The 8,096-nt window shown below is 38.0% G+C and overlaps 1 long non-coding RNA gene across 1 annotated transcript; it reads left to right on the forward strand.

Annotated features, from left to right (window-relative positions):
- The first annotated feature begins 1,557 nt into the window (after positions 1–1,557).
- On the forward strand, positions 1,558–4,742 carry LOC125794535 (uncharacterized). The gene is made up of 3 exons (XR_007433619.1): positions 1,558–1,664; positions 1,770–1,821; positions 1,964–4,742. It is a non-coding gene; the product is annotated as an uncharacterized LOC125794535 (long non-coding RNA).
- The last annotated feature ends 3,354 nt before the right edge of the window (positions 4,743–8,096 follow it).

Below are 8,096 nucleotides of genomic sequence, written 5' to 3' on the forward strand. Positions count from 1 at the left end.
AACCACTGTTTACATCCTATAAGCCTAGTTATAGCAATTTTTATATAAACTCATTTTATTGGAAGCTTTTCTCCACCTTTGGGACTTGTTCTGTAAGTGTTTCGCTGTGACTCCAAACATTTCTCCAGATTTGACATTGTGTTTTTATGTTGTAAAGAGTTTATCATCAGCATTTATCATCAGGGTGAGAGAGCGCAGGGTCTCTGTGAAAGTGTGTGTGTGTGTGTGTGTGTGTGTGAGTGTGAGTGAGAGAGAGGTACGTGTATAGTATCATATGCAATAATACTGGCAAATTTTTTTAAACATCATGAATGATATTATACTCTAAAATATTGTGCCATAACACCCACCCCTAATTATCACATCAGGGTTGTACTTTTTATTTATTTATTTTTATTTTTTTTTTACTGTTTTTAGCAAAAGAAAAATTCACACCGTTCTCATTTCCCATTATATATATATATCTATTAGAGACGGATTATATCTGCCCTTCTCATTTATTCTACTTTAATCCTGGATATATGGAGATATTTGGAGTGCATTTTTATTAGTAGTTTTATGACATTCTGGATCATTTATATCTGTCACAAATCTGATAATATTCTAATATCTCAGTTAGGGGTGTGCCATATTATACACAATTAAATTAATTTTTTTTGTTGTTGTTGCAGTAGTGAGTGTATTCTTGATATAATGTTTTCATTCAGTGTTTTGTCATCTTGCCAAGAGTATCATTATCAAAACAATACCATGAAATATTTAGATTTTATTTTAGGGCCATATCACCCACCCTCTCTCCACCCACCGAGGTGGAGAGAGTGCAGGGTCTGTGTGTGAATGTGTGTGCGAGTGTGTGTGTTCAGCTTGAGTGCCTGAGTGCTAGCTTTACCCTGTTAGCTTGTTAGCTCACTAGCCTGTTGTTGTTTTGGCGTGGTTTTGGCCGACAGTTCCAGAAATAACTGGATCTGACTGTAAACGTATTTCTCTTCCATCTTTTCACTGCGTGCAGCCAAACGCTGTAACGGCAGACTAGATGGATGGAGTGACGCTAACCGAGTAAAATGCAAAAACTGATTTATTTACAGGCAGAAAACCAGATATAACAACAGCCAGGCAAACAAAACTCTCACAAGATACAGGAATTGTAGTTGAATACACAGTCCAACAATGCATCAAATCCAAAAAGAGGAAGAAAATAAAGAGAAATATAAATGAGCATGAACCCGAACTTCCTCAGAACACATGGGAGTCTGAGCGTTGAAGCGTAACGTGATTGGGTGAAGGTGAACGGGTGAAATTGACACCATTCTTCGTTGGATTTTGGGAAATGGAGTTCGGTAGTGTGAAAGGAGAGCATGGCGGCTTGACAAACGCTACAGTATCTGTAGAAACTAAAGAAAATGACAAAAAAGTAACACACAGTGACACACAGTGCATGGATAAGTAACTTTAATCTGATTACTGGATTAAAAATAGTAAAACGTTAGATTACTCAATACTGAAAAAAATGTCCAGATTACACATTACTGACTCCTCTACCTGTGTTTCTCTCTCTCTCCCCAGACTAAGTGCTTCATCTGCGGAATAGGAAGTGACTACTTTGACACGACTCCGCATGGATTTGAAACACATACTCTGGAAGAGCACAATTTGGCCAACTACATGTGAGTGGATCAGTTCCAGGATTCAGAGTGATATTACTTTTCATTATTACATTTTTTTGTTCTTGCAAAAAATCTGATTTTATCCTTTCTGCCCTTTCCTGACAGGTTCTTCCTGATGTATTTAATCAATAAAGATGAGACGGAGCACACTGGACAGGTTGGTGTTTTTCTGCTGACTATACACACTCACAAACCCCCAAACACACACACACACACACACACACTTCTCACTTCTTCATATTTGCTGTATTAACTGTATTAGCTTATCACTCCTGTCTCTCTTTTCTTTCTCTCTGTAGGAATCGTATGTGTGGAAGATGTACCAGGAGCGATGCTGGGACTTCTTCCCAGCCGGTGACTGTTTCAGAAAGCAATATGAGGATCAGCTCGGCTAACTCTCAGTGCCATAGAGTATATGATATAGTGTGTGTGCTTGTGTGTGTGTGTGTGAGGGCGTGGGGGTGTGTCTGAGGAAAATAATGCCAACAAAGTAGTAATGCCATCTAAAAAAAACAAGAAACAGAAACGAAATTTTTATTTTTTCAATTTGAGTAACTAAACTACCCATACTCTGAAGCACACACTCACACCCTGAGCCTTTTACCTACCTGTGTGTGTGTGTGTGTGTGAGTGCGTGAGTGAATAAGTGAAAGAGAGTGTGAGTTGAGAGATGAATAATAAGCAGTGTGTGTGTTTTTTTGTGTGTGAAAGAGAGAGAGGGAGCAGAATGAGGACGATTGTACACACAGCCTTTCTATTTTATTATTGAGGGAAAATGTTTAAAGGATAAAACGATCCCTCGGTTCCTCCCTCCTTCTCTCAGTCCCGTCTTCGTGTCGTTACGGATCTTAAAACATCACAGTGCCTAATACTGAATCAGCTACAATGATGAGAAGTATGAAGATATTCTACTGCTTTATTGGGAGTCAGTATTGATCTTTTTTTAGACGCAGTAAGTGAATGAGTATTTAAGACTTTAGTGTAAAGTATGTACGTTTTTTGTCTATATTTATTTATGTGTATATAGACGTTACACGTGCCGGAGCCACAGAACTAGAGCCACTTCACTGCTGATCTCCTGCTCTGTGAGCTACTCACGGTTTTAATCCAGGCTGTTGCTCTGTGCGGCGGTAAATATATATATGACCGTTTGTATAGAAACACACTTCTTATGAGAAAAGAAAGAAACTCTAAATGCCTTCCTCACTCCGTTTCTTTCTGTAGACGATTTCTTATAAACTACTTAAACTACGAACTCTCTTTTTTAACTGTTGTTGGTGGTGAGACATGAGCTTTGAGCCAGTACTTTGTACTTATCTTCAACAACCTATTCTGCACTCCAAAGTCTTAGGATGAGACACTGTTTCCATCCCCCTGTTACACACATTTTTCTTTTACTTACTTCTACAGAAACACTGTTAGCTGGAAAAGTCCAGCAAACGGATGTATGAAAATATAGAAATACAGTATTTACGGCCTCCTGTCTACACTCTTAAAAATAAAGACGCTTCAGGTGTTTTTTTAATAGATGCCGTTAATAGAGGTTCTACCATTTATTAAAATTGACTAAATTTTAATGACTAGGGATATTGTAAATAATAGTTAATTGAGACGTTTCTTTAGACCTTTTAAAGGTCCTTCACACTCACAAACCAGAAAAAAAAAAAAATTCTCCCCCGATACCAAATATTAATCTTCCAAAATCTGGTGTTTATTAGACGCTCACTCATCACTTGGAACGCTGCCCCAGAAGTGGGCCAGATGCGTTGCCAGAAATTGTAATTCTAAAAAATCTGTTTGTTACACTAGTGGTTCGGGAAAATGTTTAGGTATAATTATTTTATTTATTTATTTAATTTTGGAGGGGTGTGAGGAGAGCGCGCCATCTACCTACCCAGAGAGAGCAAGGCCAATTGTGCTCTCTCAGGGCTCCGGTAGCTGATGGCAAGCTGCATGACCAGGATTCAAACCAGCGATCTCCTGATCATAGTGGCAGCACTTAGCCCAAGGTATAATTATTTTAAAATATAATTTTTATGCTAAATGTTATGAAAAACTGTTTATGAATATATAAAGGTTTGTATTTTTATTAATCAAATGTAAATCAAAGGAATTTATATATATTTTTTAAAAAATTGGTTCAGCATCTAGCCAACAAAACTATATCTGGCCCACTTCTGGACCATCGTTTCCTGTGGCATATGGGCCGATAATAAATGCCGGATGTGGTCCAGGTTGGTCCACATTAATGTTGTTATCAGGGTGTGTGACATTTATTAAAGAACCACTTGATGCAGTTTTAATTTTTAATATGTGTTTCAGGCTAAATTCAGACTGCCAGCACAAATCTGATTTTGCCATATCTAGATTATATTCTGATTGATTTTTAATAGACTAGGCAGCAACAAATCATGAGTTGGTTTACAATCTGACCTGTATGGTGGCTTTTTAGCGTCATCTCAGCAGATCTGATTGGAGAAACAGCTCTGATTCGCCTGCAGTCTAAACACAGCCTGAGACTAAGAAGTACCGTATCCTACACACAGACTGAGGTCTGACTGAACAAATAACTTATTTTGTCAAAATAAATATATAGAGATGATCTATTTTTGCTTTGGATTATTCAGATGTTCTAAGTGAATATTTATTGTGTACTTTTTTTTTGAGAAAATAAAGAAATTAGTAGTACAAGATAAAGAAAGAGAGCAACATAGCTGTAGAGGGTTTTATTTTGCCTGCAGACGTTTGTTCCTTTCAGTCCTGTGCCACACTTTATACTTTTTACCAAATAAAGAACCACAGCGTTGTTAGATCTCTCCTATTCGTGCTTCACAAGAAGTCACCGATAGTAAAATGCAGAGAGGCGACAGCAATGCTTAAATACATACCGGCTTAAATACATACACACGTGGTGTGGTGCGAGATTGTGTGTGAGATGATGTATCAGAACCGTGTGCCTGTATGAACTGCTCTGAAAGCAGCAGGAGAGAGTTTGTTTTTCTTTAAACCTGAATGAATATCTGCCAGAATCCTGTTTCAATAAATAATATTAAACTGATTTCAGTATTTTAAGAACAATTTGCCGTTGAGCTTGGTTCTTTCTTACTAACAGAACTTAAATAATTATAGACCCATCTCTGAACTATCATATCCTGCAAATATTTTAGAATCTCACTCAAATCATTTCTTATTAAAACTCTGTTTAGTTTTATTTCCAGTCTGGTTTCAGACACAGTAACATCTCTGCAGCCACACTGGTTTTAAATGACCTGTACAGCGCTTTAATAAGCACAGGAAGAAGCACAAAAGAACTTTATCAGCTGATCCTTGCAGCAATGAGATATCTTGCTTTTGGTTTTACCAGTTTATATACACTCCTCAAAATGAATGTGATGTTAAATATATATTTTAATCACACTTTTAATATGTTTTTAGTGTTCAGTTGGACAGCTCAAACAAATATACTTAAATTGTATTAAATATAAGTATATATTTTTTTTTCACGAAGGCCATAAGACAATGCTGCCACCACCATGCTTCACAGTCAGGATGGTGAATTGTTGCTGGTGTGCTGTGTTGTCTTGGGTTTTGCCACCATACTGCTTGGAGTACAGTCCAAACGTTTAATTTTAGACTCATGTGACCATAAAACCAGTGTGCCAAATGTCATTCCAATCTTTTTTCAGTGACTCAGCATGGCAGTGTTATAGGAGTGGCTTCTGTCTTTCCACCCTGCCTTACGGACCAGCTTTGTGTAAAGCTTGTGAGATTTTTGTCACATGCACCTGCTGACCCACCTCAGCTCTGTGGGTCCTTCAGAGTTGATGTTTGCCTCATGGTAGCTTTTCCCTGATCAGTGTCCTCCTGACTCCGTCTTCCAGATTGGAAGGAAAGGTCCAAACTTGGCAAGGTGTTGGTGGTGCCATACACTTCTCACATCTACCTAATGCTCTAAATCATACTCAAAGTTCTCAGAGGGATACTTACATCGTTTTGTATCCTTCTCCTTACTTTCCACCACTCTGCTAGTAGTGGACTCATCAAAGAAGAGCTAGTTTTATTTTGAAGTAAGGACAATTACAACTTTAAAAAAAAAGGTTTTTTTTTCCCCATTTTCAGATTTTGACAGATTATGAAGATGTTCTATATCAGGGGTCTGCAATTAAGTTTGGCCGCGGGCCAGATATTTTCCAAACCATTATATAGCCATTATTGTAAAATAAAGTGTAATGTGATGAAGCTCTCCAGCCCAGAGGGATGTTGAACCCAATAACCGACCAGTTGATCACAAAGCAGGTAACCCCAAGAAGAAAGAAAGTAATACATAAATGAACACACCGCTTCTCATGCGGAATGGAACTCGTGTCGTCAGGGTTGTGGTGCAATACACTACTGCTGCCTCGGCTAGTGAATTGGGACACGGCTGGGAAAATAAACGCCCTTATAAGGAGACCGGGAGCTCAAGAATGGGCAGAAAAGCAAGAACGCGTGGAAACTAAAGTCACGTGGCGCGCAACTGAGAGAGACAGGGGAGGTAAATAAACAAAAGCTCACCAAGGAACCTTTTTATTTATTTATTTATTTTATTTATCTTTAATTATAGTTTAAACAACCTCACAGGCCAGATGTTTCATGCCTATTGCCTATCCCTGTTCTATAGGCACTGTGTAACTATTTCTAAGGTAATCTTAACCATTCAGGAGAAAATTAGCCATCTTTGCATTCGTCTTGTGGGCCATCTGGACTCCATCAAGTCTGCATATATCAAACTCCTGTTACATATTACTCAGTCTCTGGTCACAACACGTTTTAGAAGTAGAGTAAGGCTGCAGTACACTGTGTTTGTCTGCTGTTGTGTTGTATACCTGGCAACCTTAGGTGTGGAAATAGGACCAGAATGAGCAGTGAGCGGATCAGAAGCACTGTTTTTAAAAGAAAAGCACGATTTCTTAATATCTGAAGAGACACCCAAATCATTTTTAATGAGTTGGTACAGAACATGATAGATAGATAGATAGATAGATAGATAGATAGATAGATAGATAGATAGATAGATAGATAGATAGATAGATAGATAGATAGATAGATAGATAGATAGATAGATAGATACTTAAAGCAATTCCAGCTTTCCAGCTGCAGAAAAAAATCATTAGCTAACTGCAGTTTGGTGATCAATGTCTACATCTGGGAACTGAATTACTCTGCATATCCGGGAAGTGCAGTGAGTCATGCTAATAAATTAATCATTAAACACTATAAAGCACTTAAGAGATGCCTATCAGTTCAATGACAAGTACTCATGACATATCTTTACAAAACATTAAAATTAGATTGTTCAGATCAGCAATTTAAGTTAAATATATCATATAACAGATGAGCACAGTGATATTTTAGAAGTGAAATGAAGTTTATAGGATTTACAGAAATAATTATTTAAACTAAAATAGGCAGGTGCATAAATTTGGGCACTCTTGTTGTTTTATTGATTTGAATACAGCTGCAGTTTCCACTGTGAGGAACAGAGTGAGGAAATGGAAGAACCACAGACACAGTTCTAGAACTGAAGCAGAGCAGTTGAGAACTGAAGCAGCAGAACAAGAAAAATCTCAGATAATCAGAGGAGAAGGATGGAGAGAACAGCCACAGTGAACCCACAGAGCCCACATCATCATCTTACTGCAGGTGGAGTCACTGTGCATCGTTCACTATTCACTATTCAGCTCACTTTACACAAGGAGAGGCTGTATGAGAGAGAAATGTACAAGAAGCCTTTTCTGAGCCACAGACAGAGTCGCTTGAGGTATGAAGGAATAAGGTTCTGTGGACTGATGAATCTAAAATTGAGTTATTTGGAGGACGGTTATTTATGCATGGAGGAAAAATAACACAGCATTCCAACACAAACACTGTAAAATCTGGTGGTGGTTCATCATGCTGTGGGGCTGTGTGATCAGTGCAGGTGCTGGAATCTTGTTAAAGTTGAGGGACTCATGGATTCCAGTCAATATCAGCAGATTCTTCAGAACAATGTTGAAGAATCAGTGAGAAAGTTGAAGTTAAAGCTGTGCCGGGGCTGGATACTTCAACAAGACAACGACCCTAAACACTAAACACTAAACTCTGCTCTAAATCTACTAAAGCATTAAAGTATTCATGCAGAGGAACAAGTACAATGTTCTGGAATGATCATCTCAGATCATCTCAGTCTCCAGACCTGAATATTATTATAAATCTGTGGTGAGATTTAAAGCTGCTGTTCATGATCAGAAACCTGAATCAAACCTGACTGAACTGGAGATGATTTATAAAGAAGAATGATCCAAAATACCTTCAACCAGAAGCTTCAACCAGACTCTCATTGGAAGCTGTAGAAAGAGTTTAGAGGCTCTTATTTCTGCAAAAGGAGGATCTACTAAATATTGATGTCATTTT

Source organism: Astyanax mexicanus, unplaced genomic scaffold (assembly GCF_023375975.1).
Source record: "Astyanax mexicanus isolate ESR-SI-001 unplaced genomic scaffold, AstMex3_surface scaffold_40, whole genome shotgun sequence".
NCBI classification, from domain to species: domain Eukaryota; kingdom Metazoa; phylum Chordata; class Actinopteri; order Characiformes; family Acestrorhamphidae; genus Astyanax; species Astyanax mexicanus.